This window comes from Tenebrio molitor, chromosome 6 (assembly GCF_963966145.1).
Source record: "Tenebrio molitor chromosome 6, icTenMoli1.1, whole genome shotgun sequence".
NCBI classification, from domain to species: Eukaryota; Metazoa; Arthropoda; class Insecta; order Coleoptera; family Tenebrionidae; genus Tenebrio; species Tenebrio molitor.
This window is the reverse complement of record NC_091051.1, coordinates 3,480,528-3,500,326: the sequence shown is the minus strand read 5'-3', so window position 1 is coordinate 3,500,326 and position 19,799 is coordinate 3,480,528. Positions and strand designations below refer to the sequence as shown.

Below are 19,799 nucleotides of genomic sequence, written 5' to 3'. Positions count from 1 at the left end.
TCCATTAGGAACAAAAGTGAGCCTTCAAGGAATTTACAATTGTATTTTTTTTTTCAATCAGAAACATGTTCGCTACAATGTCGGTAGCCTTTATCGCGTCGTAAGGAAATTACGGCTTTTAATGATCTCTAAACTAATAAATTTTTCCCCTGTAATTGGTGCTCGTAAAGCGGTAATTGACAGGTCAAGGTTGACAATCAACGTGTTTATAACTCCGCCGTTGGGGGCGTTTACTTCTCTCGACGAACGCTAGTCTCCAGTTCCCCCCAAAGAATTTGATAACCGAAACGCGAACGAATATTCAGATTTGTTCCGGATATAAATAATTCTTCTTGTTTATGGTCTCTGGCACCGATCTAAGAAATATGAGTTTCAACCGCGTCCCGTCCAATCGATATGAATATTGTTTTCACATAAACTTTCCCACAAAACTTTTCAATTCGTAACATTATCGTAATTGGCCGAAAAATCGCAACTGCACTACGGTATTTCCGTTTTGGATGCGATTGAATTTAAATTAAACCGTTTGTTTCGATTTGCTGGTGCGTGGAGCGTCGCGGCAACGTAAACAAACAGGTGCTTTTCGATGGACACACCAGCTATACAAATTATTTTCAGACATGAACACCGTTACGCGAACGCCTGACCCCCGACCGCTGTGCAAGGGCGAAATTCTGATTTAATTGGGAATGATTCAGTTAGGGCGACGCCGGTTAACCGATTTCCATTTACTAGACTCGAGCCAATCAATAATTTGTGATTTACTAATGCTTGGTTCCGTTGGAATCAGTGTATGATGTCGTCGAGCATGTGTACGGACGGCATATGGTCCCGACGTAACCGATAAATTGGCGTTAACGCCGTCTGACAATTAGAACTGCAGTGCCACTCGACCCCGTCCCGTCAAAATCCGACAACGTTGAAAACCGGTCGAAATTTGATAGAATTATAACGTTGAAAATTGGTTAAATTGTAACGTTGACAACTGGTTGAAACTTGGTTAAATTGTACCGTTGATATTTGGCAGTGTCGTCGACGACACAGACGGTCATGGGGTGTCGTGGGCGTGTTCCGCCGTTTTCCAGCCGCAACTCCGTCTCATAACAAAAACTGTTTATGCTTAACAAGGCACATGCTTTCGCAATTTCCCGGTTTTGTGTATGAAAATATTTCAGGAAACGGCAATCTCGAACAGACGAGAGCAAGGCACGTTTCCCATCCCCCCCATAAAATATTCAGTGTCTCCGCGAAATTAAATACGAATCGCATATACGCGAGAGCTTTTGTGAAAACGTCACATCTCTGATACCTCGCCGTCGTTACCACTTTATCCAACCCCCGGCTCCGGTTTGATTTAAAACGATTCCGGATATATAGAGTCGGAGTGGGAGGCCGTGATTCCGGTTCGTCTTAATTTCGGACCCATATATTTGCCCAACACTCTGCCGACGAATATAAATACTAATTAATTCCAGTTCCGGGGTGGGGCGACGTCAAGACGGCGGCGCCACATTCCATTTTGATAAATCCACCAAATTGGAATAAATCCGGCCGGTCAATTTGTTCTAAGCTTTCGCCGGGGTGGACGGTCTCGTTCCGGGGGAAAGAAACATTTCCTTTTTTATTAAAGGATGCAAGAGTGATCGCGGTTTCGCTCTTTTTTTGCGGGGATTGTTCCGTTTTTAAGGACGAATAAGCAAGATTGGTATTGTCGAAGTTTTCAGACTGCGAAACGGGACCGAAACGTGAATTAAATAAATAAGGGGTGCCGGACGTGAGGCTGTTGTTGCCCGGATTGGGACACAATGGCGAAAAATCGACGGGATAGTCCCGGCTCAATCAGTTTAACGACGTGCCGGCCGGAGTAGTAGAAAAATGGTTGACCGACAACCGGAAATATACCGCACCGAAACGTCGCCAAATTACCGAGGATCAATCAGCGAAATTCGGACCCTCGCCAAAAAGTTGTTTCTCTTCAACTTTTCTCTTTCTCTGTCCGATAATAATAATAATAATAATAATAATGAACGTATTTAAACGATACAGTGATGATATTAGCAACAGTCGAAAATTAAAACGGCCGTAACACTTTCCAACTTTTAGTCAACCTGGTTCTTTGATTTTTATCGAAACGTTATCGTATTAGTTAGTTAAAAAAAAAAAACAACAACAACAACACTACTTTTTCACGGCTTGGTTTTTGATAAGAACAGTGCAAAAGCAAATGTTTACTTAATAATATGTTTCACTGTATATTCAGGCGACATATCGCATTAGGTTTAGAAGCATTTACACCAGTTGCATTTAACAATTTAACCCAGAGGTAAATTATGGTACACTCTATAATGTGACAATTGACCTGCCGGTGCCAACGAATGGAACATATTCTAATTGGCATTTAAATAGAACCGGTCGTTGTGTACTTAAATGGAATTGCCATGCAAATGCCCTTTGCAGCGAATGTCTACTCTAAAACGACAAGTAAATATTTTCCGAATGTGCACCGCGAACGAGATTTACTCGAGACTAGTTTTAAGATTATTTTGCTCAACGTGCGGTAATTTATCGTCCCGGAAATTTAATTTTTATCGTGTATGTACTTATTTTCATTGCGTTAGAAAAATGCCGTAATGCAGCTTAAACGGGCCCAGGTTTTTGACATTTCTTTATGTTTCGTCGCCGTCGCCGTTATCTAGAATTTCTCCATTCCACTTTATCTCCGAAAGTATTAAGCCAGCTTTGATGAAAATTTATACATACGTGGCTGATAATACAGCGCCTGGAACGCATGTACTTGCCATAACTTACAGAGGGTCCCGAAAAAGCCGAAATTTTATCTCAAAAACGACCACTCCACCAACTTTTTGAGTAATATCTGCATTTAAGACGCTTTAATATTTTTTTACGGTCGCTTATCCGCCAACGAGGTTATCATCGGTGCCGTCGTCAACAGGACAATATTTTCTTCGGGACCTGCACAAAGGCGGCGTAAATGCAAATGCGGAAGCGCGGCGTGTCCCACCGAGGGTTTTAATAATGGCGGATTATGGATCCGGAGTTGTTCCTTCATTGAAATCGATCGGCGGCGGTGGTGGCAGCGGCGGTGGCGGATCCACCCCGTCAAATATCAGTCGCTAAACGCGACTAATGCGAAAGGGGGCGCAGGCCGTGCGGAATCCCTGCCGATTTTCCGAGAACTAATTTCGAAAGCCGCGAAACAGATCCCGGTAATCCCCGGGACATGCAGATAAACCCCACGGATGCATAAAACGAAGGGAAAATTATGGAAAGTGGCTCTAGTTTTTCGGTTAATACGGGGTGGGTCGCCGTGACGATCCATTGTGAATCCATGGAGCGCGCCGAAGAGGCTACCCTACACTATTTGGAAATAATCCAGCTTTCCGCTCGGTATCTTCATCCAGCCTCTATTGTCTTGTGTGCGCCACAAAGAGATCAATACGCTTTTCAACAAGTACGGCTCTCGTACCAGCTTTACGGACGCCAGTGATAAAAATAAATCTGACAAGGCCGACCAAAAAAAAAATCCAACAGAAGGTGGTTGCAGCAAACAGACTTCGGCGAAAGTTTCACTTGCTCCGTCGCTAGTAATTCGAGTGTTCGGTGTTCAAACGGTCGTGAATAAAATTTAAGAGGGTTGAATTTTATTTTATTATGCTTAGTGGAAGGGGTCGGTACAAATGAATCATATTTTCGAGTTTTTTTTATTGCGACGTTTATAGCTTTTTGAAACATGGCAACCGAAAGTCGTTTAGTTTCCACGGTTCTAATAAAAAAGAAAATTATTCATTGGGTTTTTAATGGACGGAAGCATTAGTATTTTAAGAAAAGATATTAAGTGGGCGCCATTATCAAAGTAATTGTTATTTAATCGATCGATACATTTTAATGTTGTTTTCTTATTATGGAATCGTCATAACGTCATAATCAATTTACCTGTGTCAGTTGTGATAAACTTTTTTTTTCTTGACAAACCATTAGAAAAGACAACTGGAACATTTTTTTTTCTGAGTTCACTGAACGCACAGACTTGGAGTGTTTTTCTTTTGGTTTTCCTCTTTTGTCAATTGTATTTCACTATTTCTCAAAACTATTTCATATTTACGTCACATTGACATTTAATAGAGATATGAAATAGTTTTGAGAAATAGTGAAATACAATTGACAAAAGAGGAAAACCAAAAGAAAAACAGTGTAAGATAAGAAATAACCAAGTGATTACTTTACTTGAGTTAAAAATCAAATTCAAGGTCATCGCAGCTGGCGTTGAAAACCCACACAAATTTTGGATGTGCCGCTAGGAGCGCCACCTATCAGCGATACTAGTCTCACTCATGTTATGAGATTTGCGGCACATTCAACTATATACATATTGTTTTTATTTGTACGTTTCACTTTTATCTTGCTTCAACAATTCACCGGTACTCATCCTTCATATTCCTCAGACTTGGTTCCATCAGATATCGCTCGTTTTGGATATACGGTTTGATATCGATCGTACTTTAAGTAGCAACAACGTAATTCGTGTTTTTTCTCGTGTATCAACACTTGGTCTCCCAACTGAATTAATTTAACGGCGAATATTTCGTTAAAAGTTCAAAATCATTTTGTAATAAACAATTTGAACACATTATCGTTTCGACACTGCAAGTTACTCTACTTGCACCAGGTTTGGAAATAATGACGGCCATTGTTTTATCATTAAAGTAAAAGCATCATTAAATTAGGAAAAAATTCTAATTTGCGCTTTAGTGCTTTCACACAAAAAGCCCAGTTGTTAGAGAAATTGAGAATTTCCTGTCATCAAAAAAATAAATTAAAGGTCGAGTCTACCTGCTGCGCATTTATCTGCATGCACAACTACCTTCTCGTTCTTCTTGTTGAATTTTTCTCTCGACTCCCTGACAAACAAAACACACGTCTGACGGAATCCACCTCGGCTAAATGACAGATGTTCCCTCTTCGTTCCGGTTCAATTCCTACACCGCCGACGTACACTCTATGTGAGTATAGACGCCCCCGTCATTTTCTCCCACACGGACTGTATCTAATTAACAATGTTTATCATCGCTTTACGCAGCGCTGCATTTTATACGTTCCCATACATCGATTTATAAATTAAGCCCAAGGATGTGTTGGGAATCCGGAATCTTCAACGGGATTTCGGGGAGGCCTGAAACTTTAATGGATGACGGTGTAGTCTTTGATAATGCACGAAATTAAACATTAATTAGTCAAATCACGGGATTCGACGAGCGTCAAATGTGAATAAAGCCAACGAACCGACTCATGTGCAATTGTCAAGTAATGACAGTGAACGCTGCGAGAATCGAATTAAAGGTGGCGGAAGTTCGAAAGCGGCGGGCGGATTCGCACCTGGGGGCGGTGGGACACTCGTTCCTTCGGAACAAACTTGAGAAACTGATTCTGCCTTTCAAAGAAACTGCATTATCGATATAAACAAGAACAATTTTATGTTGCATATTGCGTCTTTCTGATCCTGAACGATTGCGCATTGGAACGTCGAAAAACTTTTCATTTTTCCAAAATTTACTCAACACTTGCGCGAGTAAACGTTATGAGTACTGCTTCTGCCTCAGTTTCAAAACGATTTTACGCCCCCGTCTTTTGAAATTTTGTTCCGAATCGCTTGTATCCAAACCGAGTGAAGTAATTAGAAGTGAGAGATATCTCAATTTTCTCGGAGAGTTTGATTTTTTCTCGTTTCCGCTCGAAAACTCTCTCCATTAATTAAATAATTAATTCCGCCTTGTTCGGAATTATTCGCAACAGACGGATATTTCAAGATATCGGCTTTGTAGTTCATGATTTAGATTAATTAACGTGTGATCACGTTGTGGAGTGGAGCTAGAGGAACAGGTTTGACGGCGGTGCCATTTGGACGTGTGGCTTTTGCATCGTGCATTCTCGACGAACGAAATAATCGATTGCGGGAAGGGCGGATTTTATTGCTTTAAAAAATCCGGGAAAAATTGGGCAAACCCAATTTCGCGTCCATTTCTCGGTTGGCGGCGCGTCCACCTCCATCTTGGACGCTTCGGCGTAATCCTGTCGGCTTCTATAACTTAATTAAAACGACCGGGGGAGTAATTCTGTCCGGCATTAAAATGTTGTATCTTATGCACACGTAAACTCTTCCGGAAGCCGGGTCCTAAAAATTCACACAAAGCAAATGCGCTTACAAATTACGAAACTTAATTGCGGAGAAGCGCGCCTGCCATTCCCTGCGCAAGGATAACAGTCTTAACAGGGCGGGATTAGCGATAGCTCCCTGTGGAATAATAACGCGAGCTCAAAATGCACCTGAATTGCCGATTTTAATCCGCCTCGTAAAATATTTCGCAACACGGAATAAGACAATCGTTTTATTAAATAGTGAGAGGGGGGTGGACAAAAATGGCTACCCTGTCCTGCTAGCCGAGTGAATTATCTCGGGGGTAGTTGACTAGAGCGGGATTCGTTCAAACTATTCCAATTACAACAAACATTAGCTGCAATAAGGAGGATCTTTCAAATAAAGTTCGGGCACGAGTGACGGAACTGCCTACCGAATTCGTGGCGGATAAATTCGAGTTAACTTTGTAAACAAGTACACAGGGTGTTGTGCGATTTAAATTAAAGTTAGTTTCGTTTCGGGGGCGGCGTTATGCGAATTTCATAGCGGAAAAAGGTGAGTCGTGCGCTTATTAAAATCCGCCGGGGCAAAAATTCGGAATGTGGCACGGGTATATTAAACGAGACGAAATTACTACAACTTAGAGGAATGTCGTCAAAGCAACGAGTTCATCCACCTCTTTCCCCTTCCTGATTTTTCTTTAAAAATTGTTAATTTCAATATGAAACGTGACACCGCACCGATTAAAATGGAGCGTACACAAGAGTTTGTGCCATTTTTGACAAAAAGAAAGTGTTACTATAACTTTGCGTTGGAATGAATTCGTTTTCACGACCAACACAAACATAAATTGAAACTAGAGAAAGTGGGGTTAGTAACAAAAAAGGTGGCACGTCGATTCAACAGTGAAGGAAACAAAAAAAGGAACAATCGAACGGCAAAGAAACAGTCAAAGGACGAAAATTACAGCAGAAAAGTATACAAAGAAATCCAGTTAAACCGCTTTGAATCGTTGAATCTTTTCGAGTCAAGTAAGAAGTTTGCGTTAGAGTACTCCATAAAAGATGGCGGAAGAGGGTTAATAATTTGGAGTATGAACTTACTCACTTTCATTTGATATCCACAAAAGTTTCCAAAACGGAAGTTTCACTCCAACGAATAATTACTAGGTCCAAAGGTAGGAAACTATTGCAAACCGAGACCATATATCCAAGAGGGAACTTTAAACGAGCTATGGGCTGTGTTAAGGTCACGGTGAACATCAGATTAGAAGTTAAATCCTTTGTCATCCAGAAGAGAGCAAAAGGAGTGCTGATTGTATTTTCTAAATTGTTGTGTAATTTAAGTGATTGTTGTCCGTCCAAACTTAATTAATTTGAATTATTTAGACTAATTAAAAAAAGAGGTAATCAAAATGGATTTTTGATTTTTTTTTTCAGCCAATAATAATTAATTAATCGTAAAATATAGAGTAGAGTATGATTATATTGACAGTGGAAACTCCACGGAAATTGAGAAATCACAATTTTTTAATCAAAAGTCAAATAAAAATGTTCAATTGAATTAATTGTATATTTAAAGAAAAAATATCAAAAATGATCGACACCACACTAGCGTAATTGGATGCTGGTAGAATGAAAATTCCAAGTATTTAATTTAATCGAAGAAAAAATTTATCAATAATAAATTAATTAACACAAAAATAGCAAACAAATAGGGATTACCAATTTAATTTCACAAATCCGTTGTGTCAGAATTAATTGTTTATCAAAATTCAAATTAGTTATTTTAATCGATTTGAAAAACTCCACTAATTTAATTAATTTAAATTACTATTTAGTCAATTGATTACATAAAACCAAATTAATGGGCATAAAAAGAAAATAACTGCATTGCCACTGAAATTTCCTACAATAAAATTGGATTTTCAAAATTAATTAAGAGATAATCAATATCCAAATAAAAAACCTTAATGATTTGAATTAAACTAATTTCCTAATTTAAAATCCCAATCATTATTTTAATTAAATCAATCTATACAGATTGAAGTGTCTGCCTCTATCTCAGAAAATTTTTGATTTTTTTCTATTGCAAGCACTAATTCCTGATGTGTTGTGCAGTCACGATATGACATCAGAAAGCTGCGCAGCAGCGATAAATCTGTGCCGAGTGTGTCGGGGTGTAGCGAGTTCGCCTCACTTTTTCTCTTTTGTCGATTATAATGATGCCGGCGTGCGGACGACTTAGGTTTTGTACGTTGCAATCTACATCTAAAGTTAAATTTTAGTTACAGTCCCTGATGTACCAGAGCAAAGCCGCAGGCGAAAGGTAGTTAGTTAGAAAACGAACGTATGGCAAATTGTGGAGAGTAATGATTTCCTTCAAAATATTTCCTTCAAAATATAAATATTTCAGAGGAGTTGCACAATTTGATGTTTGAAAATCACCAACACATCTAATTTAATTGATTAAAAATGTACTACTTTAATTAGCATGGAGAGATGAATCAAAGAAATGGAGTTTTAGAAGGTAATTTCCTAGACGTCTGCTCTTTTAGTTCCAGACTGGAGGGCTTACAACTCCGGTTAATGGAAAAGCTAGTGGGGCGCCTCCTTTGCGTTCGCACAACTTTAATGTATTAATAAAGCAATAAAAAACATCGAATCGCGATGGTCCCGAGCTAGGAGCGCGCTTATTAAAATCCACCCACGTAACAAAAATCCTTCATCCCCCTCAAAGTAACAAAGGTAAATTCGGCGACGAAGTGAGGGGCGGGCGAAGTTAACGGTCCGCATAGTTCCAGGTCGTCCCTCTCTCATATGCGAGTAACTTTTGATATTGAAAAGGTTATTTATTACTGGCTATAGAGACGTCTTTCGAAAGTTTAGCCCCGTCGCGGATGCGTCGCCCTCTACATGTGTCGTTCTAGATGTAAAACGTCCGTTGGGGATGACAAATATACGGAAAGTGCCATCTTGTATGGTACGGAGGCCACATTTTTAAACGTAATTGGTCGGGTACGAAACGACCCTTAGAACACACACACACACACACACACACACACACACACACACACACACACACACATATCCAGTAACGATGTCATTTGTAACTTCCGAAAGGACGACTCTCCCATATTGTGCACGTTTCGATGGTGCTTATGTTCCCATAAAGGACCAGATGTATGCAGATAGCCGCGGCGGGGACGACCGGACCGGGGGTGAGTTTATTGATTTCGTAAAACTGGAAATAAGAACGGAAAAAAGCCGACACGATGCCCCCGAAGAACGATCATTCACTTGAAACGCCTGACCGTGAAGGCTGCAACAACGCTGCCTGCGTTGTGTGTGCATAATAAATCTCGATGCAGTTTTGTATCCGTCTTTTTCGCGATTATTTACTAAATAGATATTAAACACCAGCGCGGCACTCAAATGGGACTTTTAATATTTACAAGCCCTCATCATCATTATCGTGCCGGCTGTATCGACGGATATTTTATTTTCCGATGAATAGGGCCGATAGGGCTAGTTTATTTCCATTCCTTTGTCCTGACGAATTGCCATCAACTCCTGATTGATTCTCCGACCCTGACACATTTTCTATAAGTAGCTCGTCGGATATCCCCCGATATAATTTGACGTTTATGAATTAGAGACTTCCCCGAATGTTGAGCACCGAACGAAATCGCATTATTTTATCGGAAAACTTCCTTGATGTTTCACTTAATGAGGATCAATCGCGACGAGATTTCCCCGGAACGCGAGGTGCTCCTTTGATGTCCCTGTCTTTTTCGATCCCCGTCAATTAACAACGTTTTTGCCGATTTCGTCAAATTAAAATTTTCACTGGCGAGCCAACCCCGAAAAATATATATATCAAGATAAGCCGCTTAGGTATAAAACATGCTTTTTAAAATTAAAAACACGATTTATTAAGTGGCATTCATAAAATGTGTCGGTGTACCTTGAAAAAATACAACGCTTTTGTTTTACCACCGTTACACACAAAAATTTACAATCGTAGTGATGCAATCAGCGTTTTTACGAGGATGCAAGAGCTGATTATAGTGGATTTATGGCAGTTGTTAATAAGCAAGTATTCGGGGGGATGATTTTTTTCCGATTCCGCCGAAAGAGGGAAAACATAAATTGACCCTCAAACTGATCCGAAACACGAAAGTGATTTAATTTTTCTTTATTATTTATTCTTAATTAGTATCCGCTCCTCTTCAAAAATTGACATGATTGGTGTTCAGACCCGAAAATAAAATAGTGGTGTTTCAGTTTTATTGCATCTTTAAGCATCGTGGGGAACTTAAATCGATTCGCTTCAAAATTATCTATTAATCTGTTAAATTGAAAAGGTACTAATTTCATGAAATTAATTTAATTTTTTTGCCGAATTAATTAATTAATCATAGGGCCAGTTTATAGAAAGAAGATTAAATATTTAATTCGAATTAAATTTTAATGCGCGATTAACCCATGAATCCGAAACTTCGATTGGTTCAATCTGATCACGTGTTCAGTTAATCTCGCATTTGATTACGATTAACTTAATTTCGCTTCTGTAAACTGGCTCATATAATATTAGATCTCGAGTGTAATTTGGTTGCCTGTTGAAACTCAAAGACTTAATTAATTAACAATATAGTCAATTAAAAGAAACCAAAATAAAAATGTTCAAAAAAATTCTTTCGAGGGATATTTGAAAAATGTGAATTAATAATCTATTTATTAATAATGCAAAGGGATGAGAAATAATTGCGTTACCAGTAGAATTTTCACAGAACTGTTTTTCATAATTGTTTATTTGTTGTTATTAATTAACGTCTAATAAACTGCGTTTTGGCATATTTGAAAAAATTCCAATTATATTTTTAATTAAACCAATGTTTTATTGCATTTTTCCACACAGTGTAGAAGTTTAAATCCATCCACTTTCAAAATTATTTATTAACGTACTAATCTGAAAAGCTAATAATGTCATTGATTTAAGTTAATTTATTTGGCCAGTAAATTAAAGACGAATTAACGTTAATAATTAATTAACTCTAGAATGTGAAGTATAATTATGTTGACAGTGAAAACTCGACAGAATTTCAGAATTGGCAGTATCCTTAACCAAAATTCCAAAAAAAGTTTTCTGAATTTTACCACCAAAATTTACCTTCTCAAAAAAGAATTACACCACAATTTAAATGGTGTTTATTTATGAATCAATATTATGAGTTTACACTTTAATATCCACCTACGCAAAATGTGCTTGCACAAATAACTGATTCGCAGTTTAGGATTTAAAAAATCTTGCAACCGGCTCCTTGACCTTTCCACCTAATCGTCGCGATAGCCAAACATCGTCGTCGAGCGCCCCTTTTGATAACCGTGAGAACCGGCTTACCTTTCCCGTTTGGAAAAAAAGCGAAATGTATTCAAAACTCCGGGTCCGCATGCGAGTCCCGAAAACGCAAAACTTCCATATCTGACAGTGACACTTTATGCCGAAATGTTTAACCGGCACGCGACTGCACAGAAAGCCCGATATAAATTAAACTTTCCGAAAGATCACTACGTATTTGAATATTTATTAATCAGACCGGATCACGAACCCGACGGAATTAAAAAAAGAATCGTCGACGGCCGCCGCCCCATCGGCACGTGCACTTCTTCGCCTGCCGATTCACAATCGAAATCGAAGCGGGGTCCGCACACACGTGTCACGCCAACAACAACACTACGAAGAAGTGGCGTGCGGTTTGTTACCCCCGGCCGTAAAGAAAGAAAAACTCCACGGAATTAGCATTGAAGGTCGGACATTAAAAGTTTTATTGGCGGCGGCGAGCTGTAAAGTCGGCGGCGGAGCGGAATGGTGGTGGATGCGCCGGGATAATTTTTGACTCGGTGAAATCTTGAGAGCCAAATATTTATCGGAATGAAAACTAATTTACAACGGAAACTTCCTAAACAAATATGGAGAAGTGAAAATGGAGTTTCGTGGGCGCAACTTTTAATTCGATTAGTTGGTAAATCAGTGCGCAATTTGTCACTTGGTCTTTGCTTTAATTACCGAGAAGGAAGATTTGAAAACGGTTCACCGCGGCGTCAAATGCAATTTGCATTTATTTTGTCGTGTGTGTGTGTGTGTGTCTAAAAGCAATCTCGATGTTATTGTTTCGGTTATTCAAAATAAATAGCACGCCAACAAATATTTTGTTAATCAAGTGAAATAACACGGCAAGGCAGCAATAAATGTGTGATGTGTTATAAATGGTGAAATAAGTACAGTTGTGAAACTAAAATTTCAGAAATTACAGTCATTACTGTGGACGGGTGGCAAGCGTTTTTGTTAAAAATGTCCGACTGGTACTTTGACGTTAAAATGGGTAATAGTTTGTTATTTCTAAGTTGGCATTTGCGTAATGAACGCCTTCGAAAATGTCAAGGTACTAAGACGAATAATGTTGCTTTTTAATTTAAAAAAAAAGTAATATACCTCTTGCGTTACTCCACTACTTATTCTACCAGAGAAAATTAAAGAAAAAAAAACTGGACGTCCACTTAGACGTGACCTTTTTTTGTAATTGTGTAACCTTTACAAGTTTCCTTTCTTTTTGTTTTTATAAATTGCTCCAACGGTTAAAAAAATACTTAATGTGCAGATGTGAATTACTCTCAGAAAATATTAATTATGTAGAACAATAAAATACAGGGTCATTATAAATGATTGTTCCATCGCAGTTGGCGTTGAAAACCCACACAAATTTTGGATGTGCCGCCTACTTCGCAACGTTAGACAAACTAGACAGATTTCCACTACGGCCAGTAGCGCCACCTATCGGCGATGCTAGTCTCACTCATGTTATCAAGCTTGCGGCACATTCAATTTGGCCACCAACGCTCGCCAACGCCTACTAAGATGGTACAATCATTTATAATGACCCTGTATAAATCAATACACAGAGTTGTGGTTCACGATTGTAAATGAAATATTTTCACACCAAGCTTACTGAAATCGATTAGAAGTATTTTCTCACAATGCCAAAAAATCGTGATCGGCATGTCACCGTAGGAAATTATCTCACCCTTACTTTCTTGCAGCGTAAAAAAGTCAGATCGCATCATCATTCTATTGATCCTCTTTTCCTTTTTGTAAATTGCTCCGATGGTCAAGGGACCACTTAGTCTACAGGCGTAAGTTTCTGCAAATGAATCTGTGATGGTCCGGTACTTGACTTATCAGGTTTCTCATAAAGGGAAAATATACCAGTAAAGAACTCCTAACAGAAAAGAAAAAAAATAATAGGAGTCACAGTCGAATAAATTTTCAAAAAATTAGACCCTTTTATATTTTTGGTGTGAACCCAGTTTTCTGCTCGAATTGTCAATTTCGCGTTCACGTTTTCGGGACGGTAGCACAAAAGACATAAACATTTACGTCGGCCGCCTGTCACACGCTCTGCAATTAATTAACGTTCCCCGTATTGAAAAATATTGCCGACAAATTGTTTTAGGGCACCAATTTATATCGTGGATGGTCGGGGTTAAGTTTTTTGTTCGTTTAAAATTGAGCGAAATAATGTAATTTCGTGTTGTGTCGCAACACTATTGAAATGTAAACTAATTCAAAATCGAACGGTGAAATTTTCATTCGTTATAAATGGCACTTTTTGCACGAGAACTTTTAATTAGATAAAATCGAAAAATCAGCGCTGTGCGTTTTGTTACAACTGCGTTATTAATACGTAATTCTATTGTTTAAACGCAATTACCAGTTTGAATTGTGACAACACGGACATCTTGACTGACCGGAAGAAGTGAAAGGAAAAAGGAAAAAATATGCACCGCCGCGGTAAATGGTGGATGCGCCGGGTCGCGATCCTCGTAACCCTTCAGAATTAGCATGGCATCTATTTATTTAGAGCGGAACTAATTTAAAACCGAACTGGAAAGTTTCATTGGGTCAAAATAAACACGAAGTGAAAGTGCGCCCCGTGTCGGAAACTTTAATTAGACGAGATGCAGAATCGATTCGGGCTTCGTCACACAACCCTTCCATTATCGATCTCGTCTAGAGATTCCCCCGACGCCTCGGATCAATCCGTTCCAACCCAATTTAAAGTCTGCCGATTTTGTTTTCTTATTTGGAATAATTTAGCATCCGGCAACGTTTTGCTTGATTAAGAAAATAATTAATGCTCCTCCCGTCGACGTCTTGTCGGCGGTAAAAATTTGGAAGGGGTGAGAGTGTCGACCGGAACGACACACGGGCCAAATGCAAATTTCCATATTTCATTTCTGCATGTTGGGCCAAATTAGATCGGTGGTGTGGTCCGGACAAAAACACGCGACGTTACTCCGTCGCATGACAAAGTGGATCGGACATGGCGTCGATACTGTTTACAACGTTTCGAATTAATCATCAACTTTAATTGGATACGCCTTTTTAATAATCTTTTCGAAATGGCGCTGTCATCTCCAGGCACGTTCGCGAATTCACCAGAGGTGAAAATTTATTATTACCATCATATCGTTCCGTCTCGCTCCGGTGAAATATGTCCGAGCTGATAGTAAAATACCAACGCGATGCTTTTTTTATATAGATAAATAACCCGAACATTTATCTTTATTGTGATTGCGAAACGCTGCCAATAACAATCGCACGAGGTGATCTTTCACTCGGCCGCCTCTAATGAATCGACTTCACACAAAGAGATTGCTCCGTTGGGTGCTCTCAAAAAAATTACAATAACCGATCTTGATCGCTACGAAGTAACTAAATCGTAACATGATTTCAGGGACCAGGGCCGAAGACTATGGAATAACCTCCACGACGGAGAAAATGTAAGTGGAATTTTTTAATATCTCTTAAATTTCAGCAGCGACTTGACAATTTATTCATTTAAACGTAGTCGTTATTAATTTTGCAATACCACGAGAGTCTTGCAAACTCCCGACGGCTTCTAATATTATCTGCGTCAGTATTGGGGAAAACAAAATTTCTCTCACTACTCTAATAATGAAATTTTATCGGATATTATTGGATATATCATTGTTTTGTTTCTTATTTCTTAAGGTGTAACTATTACAGTGGTTCATCCTTGTGCAGCACAAGACTAGGAAGTATGAAACAATTTTATTTTTATTTTGCTGTCAGGTAATGTTATTCGTTACCCACTGCTGTGAGTAATGACTCACGGGTTGTATTCCACTCGCTCAGTAACAGTTTACAGTTCGTTGGCAAAAACTTTTCAGTCCTTTACTCGTTCACACGTTGACGTTTTAGCTGTATATTAGAATCGTTACTGGTACTACCAATCTTTTTTATCTTAATTTCTTGGTGAAAGTTTTCTACGTTTTCTTGTGCCTGCTGCAAGTTTTCAACTAAACTAGAAGCCTTTGAAAAAGTAACGATGAACCACCCTGGTACATTGAATTTTCTTTTTCGGTCGTTACGAATTTGACAGTACGACGAAACTGTAATAAAGTCGGAGTCTATGAGAATTCTTACAAAATGCGTCCGACTTTGTGTGTTAATCGAAATGTGAAGAGCGACAGGGAAACTTGAATTTCGACCGTTGAATGTAATGAAAATGTATTGAATCAGAAATTTAATAATTGTAATTGTTGCTGCAAATAATTAATGGCTCCGCGATGTATAAATACATGGTCTGCGATAAATGGAAATGGCCATTGTAAAATTTATAGTCCGTCGAATCCGATAATGGGTAAACCACTTTTTATCATTTTTGTCCTCAACACCTGTTAAATTGCACTATTATCATTATTCGAATCGTATTAAATTCAATTTTTGGTTTGCATTAATGCGAATAAAAATGATAAATTGGATAGCATTATCATTAAACATAAAAATCACAGAGTAGAAGTTGTTGCTCACATTTACCAGTACCGAATTGCTAAAATATCTTATAGAAGAGTCGAGATGTCGTGTTGAATTGATATTGTTTACAAAGCCCTCGATAAAAATGTTAAATAATAGAGGACCAATAACAAAGCCCTGGGGAACGCCAGAAATCGTTTTATATGCAAATATCAATACTCCCTAATATTCCTTTAATAATCGTGGGGAGGAAAATTTGCAATAACGATGAAAACACTTCAAGTGTAGTTAAAAACGTAGAATTCTGTGTGTGTAAAAAATTGATGAATAAAAATACAACAACATTTTAATTAACAAGATTAACCTCTTCAAAGTTAACTCGACCCGACATTATTGGAAATTATTTTCGAAGCGGTGCTTTAATTAAACTAAACGTATTGTTCTTGTTAAATTTGGTGGGAGTCAGCCCACGAGAAATTTTATTCCGGTCGGTGCAGAGGCGTCGAAACGTGGGCGTGAAAAGGACTCATATTGACAATATCGAAAATGAAAAGTTTCATTTTAACTTCATGTTTAACGGATGCGATGTAGGTCAAAGGATAATAATACGTTTTATTTGCATTTTCAGCGAATGATCCGTCTATTTTCGTCCCACAATATAAAGTTAATATTTTTCCCATCTTGAACCGTCACGTTTCGTCGTACTTTGCCAAGCTGAAACAACGAAACTGAGACGACCGCCTCTAATTATTATATCCTCTTTTTCTAGTAATTTTCCGCTCTGTTAGTTATAAATTATTAATCAAAGTTAATAATAAAGTAATTTACATTCCGGTGTGGCTGCTTTCCTCTCGTTATATAAATTTATTAAACCTCGAGCGTATGCCCGTCTTGACTCTTGACTCCCTCTAAATAAAAAAAATAAATTATCAAACGCCTCCGTTACAAACGGTAACAGCCGATGATTCAGATTAATTTCGATCGAAATCGCCCGAAAAAGTGTTCGAAGTGAGGCGCAATTCGCCGAAGAGGTAACAATAACGTCGCTCGGTTATTTCATTAAAGTTAATATCTCGTCTCACAAACAACAATAAATGCTTAGAAATGTAATCCAAGTTTCAATTGGCGTTTTATTCCCTCCTTGATTGTATTATGACACGGAAGTAATTATCTCCGTCTGGATCTGTCGTTATTTTTAACGAATGCATAAAACACCCCCTCCTCCATCGATTATTAACGGCAATAAACATTTTCACAATCGTGAACGAGCCCCGACTAAGTAAGCCTCTTACAAAGAAAACCACATTAGCGTCTGTTTTCTCTGGATTTTTAACACAGTCTCCGTGACGCAACAATTAATTTGTGAAACATTAAATTCGTGCCGTATTCGATTACGGACAAATTAAAAATGGAATTCCACCCCCGCGAAATGAAGTCGTCGCGAAAATGAGCAATTCAAAAACCGACCCCCCTGGATTCCGCGAACCGTGAGAAGAGGAGGAACTGTGACGTCGGTGACCTGTGGCGCCATCTTGGGTCGTAATCACGACGATGCTAAACGAAACCGTGCTTCTTTCCACTCCACGTTTATTGCTGCATTAACGGTTCTTTAATCTCGACCGTTTGATCTTGTATATCTCCCGAATTATAGGATAAAACTCCGCCCAGGTGGTTCCCCGGAAAAGACAAAGTCGAAACTTAATTAAAATGCCTACCGCTAAATTAAAACGGTCGAAAGGAAGAGACAACACGGGGGGAGGGGGTTCCCCCACACCCCCTTGGACACAATCCGACGTGTACCTACTCGTTCCTTCGGAGGTCTTATGAAATCAATTTAACTTCGGAAAGAGCACCGCCGAAGGGATTTGATATATGGAGTCACGTATTTCTTGGTTTGGTTCACTCAATAACGGATATACCAAACAGGAAATGACCTATAAGTTCACTTAGAGCAAATTCGAAAAGACAAATATTGCGGCGGTGTACTTAATGTAGTTTCTTTGGTTTTGTCGGATGCCGGCCGGAATTCTAATGAACGGATTAGATAAATGGTGCCGTGGTCGGCCCCGTCCTAATTTAATAATGGGGGCGGCGGAATTTTATTTCTTTTTTAACACGGACCGTTGGTGACTTTTCGTCGCCACGAATTAAAAAAAATACATGTGGAACAGTGCATTGCAATTTTATACGCTCACGACTCTGACCGATAGGTCAGGTTCGTTCCGTTCCGGGATTGATAGAACAAACTGAAAAATTCATCGACGTTGAGGTTCCCTACCTAAGGCGAAATTTTTCCTATTGAAGTCTTCAAGAAACTCATTTCAAATCAAACCTCTCTTGCAGAATCTTAAGAGCCCTAGACGCTGCAATTTATTCTCAATTTATTATAAATGTTTCTTACATCGTAGTTGCCTGTGATTATACCTAGGTATAGATTTGCCGGCTCTTCCGAATTTGTAAATTTGACATTTGACAGTTCACACTTGTTACTTTGTTGTTTTTATTTGGACAGAAGAAATTTGTTGTAGGATGATTTGATTTTTCATTATTGTTACGATATTTTTCAATAAAGTTAAAAATTTTACGTCACCTGTATTTACGAGACAAGAATTAATTTTCACTGGACGATCTTTATCCTTTCACAGCTTTTTGTAACAAAAACCGGTTTCCATTGCAACCTGTTATTAGTTTTTCAATCAATCAGTCAAGATTTTTATCGCTTCGATCAGCAATTGCATTTATGACCCAAACAAATTAGTTTCGATTTGAACCAATTCATGAATAATTAATTCGTATAAAAATCGAGTCACGCCCTTATTAGAAAAACGTCGTGTGCAGCTGCACGTCACACGTTTTGCGTGATTATTACCGCGGCGGCGCCCCCGCGTTTCCATTCTTGTTTGGTCGAAGGCGTCCCCCTTTTCTGTAAAATTTGTCTTTCTGCCAAAATTGATTTGTTTAGCCATCATCCTTTATCTCGCTTTATGAAAAAGCTTCCACAGAAAAAGCTTGTAAGTTTTGCAAGAAACGTTCGAGGAGGACGGGGTCTTGTCTGGCAGACTCGATGTGGCGGAACTGGAAAGAGGACCCATAAATCATCTTGGCAAGTTCCAGAGCCATCTCTGGCGCACGAGGCGCACTACACGATCGCTATCGCGCCGCCCTCACACAAACGAACTTTTTTTTCTGTCTCCTCTTTTCGAACGGTCGAAATTAAAACATCTCCGGAAATTTATTCGACACGGAGAAAAATGAAAAAACCCATCGATCGAACAAAACATTCCGGTTGACAATCACCGTGATACACCGGTTCTTTATCTCCAATTTGTCGGCAAAGCGACCATGTTTTTATGCCGGAGAGGAGAGCTTCGAGATTTATTTTATACGGCGCGCGTATGCGGACAGGTTGCCAGACTAATCCACCCCAACAGCGAAACGTAAAAACCTATTAATTCGAAAGAAAAAACCTTTCATGCCAGATTTCGTTTCATCTGTTGGCGCAAATTTGCACAATGAATACGGTCCGCGCCGCCGCCGCCACATGACATTTCTCAAGCGCCGTTCCTTTTTCAGAAAGTGTACGCCTATGTGCGCTGAAAAATCGCCACCGTATTGCGGTCTCGGGGCCTCGACACTGGAAGTTGCAGATATTGCAGCAGGAAGTTCGTGACACGTTTGCATGCCGACTCCCCAGGCCTGTTTTGTTTACTCTAATTCCTCTTGTGCTTCTCGTGCAAAAAAGTACCAGCGGAAGAACGCATCACCATTAGGTACTGCCGCCGCCGCCGCTTTTTCCGAAAAGTTT

The 19,799-nt window shown here is 39.1% G+C and overlaps 1 protein-coding gene and 1 long non-coding RNA gene across 6 annotated transcripts in view; one reads left to right on the top strand and one right to left on the bottom strand.

Annotated features, from left to right (window-relative positions):
- The window catches only part of LOC138132998 (uncharacterized), a 122,924-nt gene that overhangs the window by 50,886 nt on the left and 52,239 nt on the right, over positions 1-19,799 (bottom strand). The gene's annotated exons all lie outside the window — the stretch shown is intronic.
- kek5 (kekkon 5) overlaps positions 1-19,799 on the top strand; it is a 175,287-nt gene that overhangs the window by 106,668 nt on the left and 48,820 nt on the right. For 4 of the 5 annotated variants that reach the window (XM_069050754.1, XM_069050752.1, XM_069050753.1 and 1 more), the window contains one exon: positions 14,952-14,997. The gene's annotated coding sequence lies outside the window, so the exon portion shown is untranslated. Of the gene's footprint in view, positions 1-14,951; positions 14,998-19,799 lie in introns of those variants that run through there. The other variant, XM_069050758.1, reaches the window with a different exon arrangement.